Raw genomic sequence first — 7,247 nt, forward strand, 5'->3', positions numbered from 1 at the left:
GCCTACCTCATACACATCCAAAACCTGATTTATTGATTGTCTCAGATGGTATGCTACAATACGGAGGAAACTCCAAAAGCATTTTGCTCAGTTAAAGAAGTCTGACACAAAGTACTACTTATTGTATGATTATGTTTATATAAAAGTTCCAGAAAAGTTAAATCTATATAGCCAGAAAGCAAAACAGTGGTTGCTTGGGCCTGGGGTTAGGAGCAATGATTGATGGCACACAGGTATGAGTGAAAATTTGGGGCATGATGGAAATGTTCTAAAACTATACTGTGATGTTGGTTGCACAACTCTATAAACTTACTAAAAATCATTGTATTGTATACTGACAAAGGCTGAATTTTTAATATGTAAATTATGCCTCAGTAAAGCTGTTGGGGGAAAAAACCTCCAAGGAAACAAACAAAGGGACAATTAAGAAATATTGGTATCTAGTTGGACTGTGATGTTTAGGAACAAATACATTTGCAATCCAGGTGGTTTCCAATTCTTTGTTTTCAACAAAATTGAGAGAGTAAGAGTATTCAATCCAATTATCAGCTGGTAGATCATTAAAAAATTATTCTTGATGATAGATCACTGTTATTTTTGGCATAAAATGATGAAGGAAGTCAAAGAAGAGAGTGATATTGCTGTGATATATCTTGTATCACATCTACTGAGTAAATTTCTTCATTACTTACATTTACAAAGACAACAAAAGAGATATAGGTTTGATGACAAACTGTCTCACTATACCAATAAGTAATATTAATGCATATATATAAATGAATGAAAAAATCCAATACATTAAAAAATGCATTTCAAATTGCATATTCAGTTTAATGGTTAACAATTATTAATCAAAAATTATATATTTTAGGGACTTCCCTGGTGGTAAAGTGGTAAAGAACCTGCCTTCCAATGGAGGGGTCATGGTTTCAATCCCTGGTCTGGGAACTAAGATCCCACATGCTTCAGGGCAACTAAGACCGCGTGCCACAGCTACTGAGCTTGTGCACCTCAATGAGAGAGCCTGCATGTCACAAAACTACAGAGCCGTTGTGCTCTGGAGCCCACACGCCACAACTAGAGAGGAAACTTGCATGCCACAATTAGAGAGAAACCCGCGCACCGCAACTAAAGATCCCACATGCCTCGAAGATCCCATGTGCCACAATTGAGACACAATGCAGCCATAAAAATAAAGAAAATAAATATATAAAATAAATAGTAAAAAAAGTAGAAAAGAAATGTAAAAATAAAAACAGGAGGAGCCTGAAGGGGTTAGTGCACCACGGCTAGCCCAGGGGGAGTCCAGGAAAAAGACTGGAGCTGCCAAAGAGGCAAGAGACTTTTTCTTCCCTTTTGTTTCCTGGTGCACAAGGAAAGGGGATTAGGAGCGCTTTTAAAGGAGCTCCAGAGATGGGCGTGAGCCGCGGCTAAAGGCGTGGACCCCGGAGACGGGCGTGGGATGCTGGAGCTGCTGCTGCCGCCGCCACGAGGCCTGTGTGCGAGTGCAAGTCACTGTCCACGCTCCCCTTCCGGGGAGCCTGTGCAGCCCGCCATTGCCGGGGTCCCGGGATCCAGGGACGGCTTCCCCCGAAAAGTGCACGGAGCGCCTCGGGCTGGTGCAACGTCATGCCAGCCGCTGCCGACACAGGCTAGCCCCGCACTCCGTGCCCCTCCCTTCCCCCCGGGCTGAGTGAGCCAGAGCCCCCGAATCAGTGGCTCCTTTAAACCCCTCCTGTCTGAGCGAAGAACAGATGCCCTCTGGCGACCCACAGGCAGAGGTGGGGACAAATACAAAGCTGAGACATGGGAGCTGTGAGAAAAAAGAAGAGACAGGGAAATCTCTCTGTGCAGCCTCAGAAGCAGTGGATTAAAGCTCCACAATCAACTTGATGTACCCTGCATCTGTGGAATACATGAATAGACAAAGATTCATCCCAAATTGAGGAGGTGGACTTTGAGGACAAGATTTAAGATTTTTTCCCCTTTTCCTCTTTTAACAATGAATTATCCCAAATTAGGAGGTGGACTTCGAGAGCAAGATTTAAGACTTTTTCCCCTTTTCCTCTTTTTACAATGAATTATCCTAAATTGAGGAGGTGGACTTTGAGAGCAAGATTTACAATTTTTTCCCCTGTTCTTTTTTTGTGAATGTGTATGTGTATGCTTCTGTGCGAGATTTTCTCTGTATAGCTTTGCTTCCACCATTTGTCCCAGGGTTCTATCAGTCTGTTTTTTTTAATTAATTACTTTTTTTATTTTAATAACACTACTATATTTTATCATACTTTATTGTATTTTACGTTATCTTCTCTCTTTTTTCCTAACTTCCCTTCGTCCCTCCCTCCACCCCTCCTTTCTTTCTTTCTTTCTTTCCTTCCTGCCTCCCTCCTTTCTTTCTTCCTTTTTCTCTTTGTTTTTCTTACCTTCCTCCCTCCCTCCCTACTTCCTTTCTTTCTTTCTTTCTTCCTTCCTTCCTTCTTTCTTTCTTTCTTTCTCTCTTTCTTTCTTCTAATTCTTTCTTTCTACTTTTTCTCCCTTTTATTCTGAGTTGGGTAGATGAAAGGATCTTGGTGCTGCAGCCAGGAGTCAGTGCTGTGCCTCTGAAGTGGGAGAACCAACTTCAGGACACGGGTCCACAAGAGACCTCACAGCTCCACATAATATCCGGTGGCGAAAATCTCCAAGAGATCTGCATCTCAACACCAGCACCCAGCTTCAGTCAACGACAAGCAAGCTACAGTGATGGTCAACTTATGCCAAGCAACTAGCAAGACAGGAACACAACACCACGCATTAGCAGAGAGGCTGCCTAAAAACATAATAAGGCCACAGGCAGCCCAAAACACACCACCAGACGGGGAACTGTCCACCAGAAAGACAAGATCGAGCCTCAACCACCAGAACACAGGCACTAGTCCCCCCCACCAGGAAGCCTACACAACCTACTGAAACAACCTTAGCCAATGGGGTCAGACACCAAAAACAACGGGAACTATGATCCTGCAGCCTGAAAAAAGGAGACCCCAAACACAGTAAGACAAGCAAAATGAGAAGACAGAAAAACACACAGCAGGTGAAGGAGCAAGATAAAAACCTACCAGACCTAACAAATGAAGAGGTAATAGGCAGTCTACCTGAAAAAGAATTCAGAATAATGATAGTAAAGATGATCCGAGATTCTATTTCCAAGATCCAAAATCTTGGAGATAGAATAGACAAAATGCAAGAAACAGTTAACAAGGACCTAGAAGAACTAAAGATGAATCAAGCATCAATTATAAACACAATAGATGAAATGAAAAATACACTAGATGGGATCAATAGCAGAATAACTGAGGCAGAAGAATGGATAAGTGACATGGAAGATAAAATAGTAGAAATAGCTGCTGCAGAGCAGAATAAAGAAAAAAGAATGAAAAGAACAGAGGACAGTCTCAGAGACCTCTGGGACAACATTAAATGCACCAACATTCGAATTATAGGGGTTATAGAAAAAGAAGAGAAAAAGAAAGGGACTGAGAAAATATTTGAATATAGTTGAAAACTTCCCTAATATGGGAAAGGAAATAGTTAATCAAGTCCAGGAGGCACAGAGAGTCCCATACAGAATAAATCCAAGGAGAAATACGCCAAGACACATATTAATCAAACTGTCAAAAATTAAACACAAACAAATCACATTAAAAGCAGCAAGGCAAAAACAACAAATAACACACAAGGGAATCCCCATCAGGTTAACAGCTGATCTCTCAGCAGAAACTCTAGAAGCTAGAAGGGAGTGGCAGGACATGTTTAAAGTGATGAAGGAGAAAAACCTACAACCAAGATTACTCTACCCAGCAAGAATCTCATTCAGATTTGATGGAGAAATTAAAATTTTATAGACAAGCAAAAGCCGAGAGAGTTCAGCACCACCAAATCAGCTTTACAACAAATGCTAAAGGAACTTCTCTAGGCAAGAAACACAACAGGAGGAAAATACCTACAATAACGAAACCAAAACACTGAAGGAAATGGGAATAGGAACATACATATCAATAATTACCTTAAATGTAAATGGACTAAATGCTTCCACCAAAAGACACAGGTTGGCTGAATGGATACAAAAACAAGACCCATATATATGCTGTCTACAAGAGACCCACTTCAGACCTAGAGACACATACAGATTGAAAATAAGAGGATGGAAAAAGATATTCCTTGCAAATGGAAATCAAAAGAAAGCTGGAGTAGAAATTCTTATATCAGACAAAATAGACTTTAAAATAAAGACTATTAGAAGAGACAAAGAAGGACACTACATAATGATCAAGGGATCCAACCAAGAAGAAAATATAACAACTGTAAATATTTATGCACCCAACATAGGAGCACCTCAATACATAAGGCAAATGCTAACAGCCAAAAAATGGGAAATCAACAGTAACACACTCATAGTAGGGGACTTTAACACCCCAATTTCACCAATGGACAAATCATCCAAAATGAAAATAAATAAGGAAACACAAGCTTTAAATGATACATTAAACAAGATGGACTTAATTGATATTTATAGGACATTCCATCCAAAAACAACAGAATACACATTTTTCTCAAGTGCTCATGGAACATTCTCCAGGATAGATCATATCTTGGGTCATTAATCAAGCCTTGGTAAATTTAAGAAAATTGAAATTGTATCAAGTATCTTTTCCGACCACAATGCTATGAGACTAGACATCAATTACAGGAAAAGTTCTGTAAAAACGGTTATCCATTTTTTTTTAAGTTTATTTATTTATTTTTTTAATTAGTTTCTGCTTTATAACAAAGTGAATCAGTCATACATATACATCTGTTCCCACATCCCTTCCCTCATGCATCTCCCTCCCTCCCACCCTCCCCATCCCACCCCTCCAGGCGGTCACAAAGCACCGAGCTGATCTCCCTGTGCTCTGCGGCTGCTTCCCACTATCTATCTACCTTACGTTTGGTAGTGTATACACGTCCATGCCTCTCTTTCGCCTTGTCACAGCCCACCCTTCCCCCTCCCCATATCCTCAAGTCCATTCTCAAGTAGGTCTGCGTCTTCATTCCCGTTTTGCCCCTAGGTTCTTCATGACATTTTTTTTTTTAAATTCCGTATATATGTGTTAGCACAGGGGACTCTGCTCAATGTTATGTGGCAGCCTGGATGGGAGGGGAGTTTGGGGGAGAATGGGTACATGCATATGTATAGCCGAGTCCCTTTGCTGTGCATCTGAAACTATCACAACATTGTTAATCGGCTATACTCCAATATAAAATAAAAAGTAAAAAAAAAAAAAAAAAAAAAATACAAACACATGGAGGCTAAACAATACACTACTTAATAACGAAGTGATCACTGAAGAAATCAAACAGGAAATAAAAAATACCTAGAAACAAATGCCAATGGAGACACGACGACGCAAAACCTATGTGACGCAGCAAAAGCAGTTCTAAGGGGGAAGTTTATAGCAATACAATCTCACCTTAAGAAACAGGAAACATCTCGAGTAAACAACCTGACCCTGCACCTAAAGCAAATAGAGAAAAAGAAAAAAAAAACCCAAAGTTAGCAGAAGGAAAGAAATCATAAAGATCAGATCAGAAATAAATGAAAAAGTAATGAAGGAAATGATAGCAAAGATCAATAAAAGTAAAAGGTGGTTCTTTGAGAAGATAAACAAAATTTATAAACCATTAGCCAGACTCATCAAGAAAAAAAAGGAGAAGACTCATATCAATAGAATTAAAAATGAAAAAGGATAAGTAACAACTGACACTGCAGAAATACAAAAGATCATGAGAGATTACTACAAACAACCCTATGCCAATAAAATGGACAACCTGGAAGAAATGGGCAAATTCTTAGAAATGCACAACCTACCAAGACAGACTCAGGAAGAAATAGAAAATATGAATAGACCAATCACAAGCACTGAAATTGCAACTGTGATTAAAAATCTTCCAACAAACGAAAGTCCAGGACCAGATGGCTTCACAAGTGAATTCTATCAAACATTTAGAGAAGAGCTAACACCTATCCTTCTGAAACTCTTCCAAAATATAGCAGAGGGAGGATCACTCACAAACTCATTCTATGAGGCCACGATCACCTTGATGCCAAAACCAGACAAGGATGTCACAAAGAAAGAAAACTACAGGCCAATATCACTGATGAAACTAGATGCAAAAATTCTCAACAAAATACTAGCAAACAGAATCCAACAGCACATACACCATGATCAAGTGGGGTTTATTCCAGGAATGCAAGGATTCTTCAATATATGCAAATCAGTCAATGTGATACACCATATTAACAAATTGAAGGAGAAAAAACATATGATCATCTCAATAGATGCAGAGAAAACTTTCGACAAAATTCAACACCCGTTGATGATAAAAACCCTGCAGAAAGTAGGTATAGAGGGAACATTCCTCAACAAAATAAAGGCCATATATGACAAACCCACAGCCAACATCATTCTCAATGGTGAAAAACTGAAACCATTCCAACTAAGATCAGGAAGAAGACAAGGCTGCCCACTCTCACCACTCTTATTCAACTTAGTTTTGGAAGTTTTAGCCACAGCAATCAGGGAAGAAAAGGGAATAAAAGGAATCCAAATTGGAAAAGAAGAAGTAAAGCTATCACTGTTTGCCAATGACATGGTACTATACATAGAGAATCCTAAAGATGCTACCAGAGAACTACTAGAGCTAATCAATGAATTCAGTAAAGTAGCAGGATACAAAATTAATGCACAGAAATCTCTGGCATTCCTGTACACTAATGATGAAAAATCTGAAAATGAAATCAAGAAAACACTCCCATTTACCATTGCAACAAAAAGAATAAAATATCTAGGAATAAACTTACCTAAGGAGACAAAAGACATGTATGCAGAAAATTATAAGACACTGATGAAAGAAATTAAAGATGATACAAATAGATGGAGAGATATACCATGCTCCTGGATTGGAAGAATCAATACTGTGAAAATGACTCTACTACCCAAAGCAATCTACAGATTCAATTCAATCCCTATCAAACCACTACTGGCATTTTTCACAGAACTAGAACAAAAAATTTCAAAATTTGTTTGGAAAAACAAAAGACCCCAAATAGCCAAAGCAATCTTCAGAACGGAAAACGGAGCTGGAAGAATCAAGCTGCCTGACTTCAGACTATACTACACAGCTACAGTAATCAAGACAGTGTGGTACTGGCACAAAAACAG

Source organism: Mesoplodon bidens (assembly GCF_964165515.1).
Source record: "Mesoplodon bidens genome assembly, chromosome: X".
In the NCBI taxonomy this organism is placed as follows: domain Eukaryota; kingdom Metazoa; phylum Chordata; class Mammalia; order Artiodactyla; family Ziphiidae; genus Mesoplodon; species Mesoplodon bidens.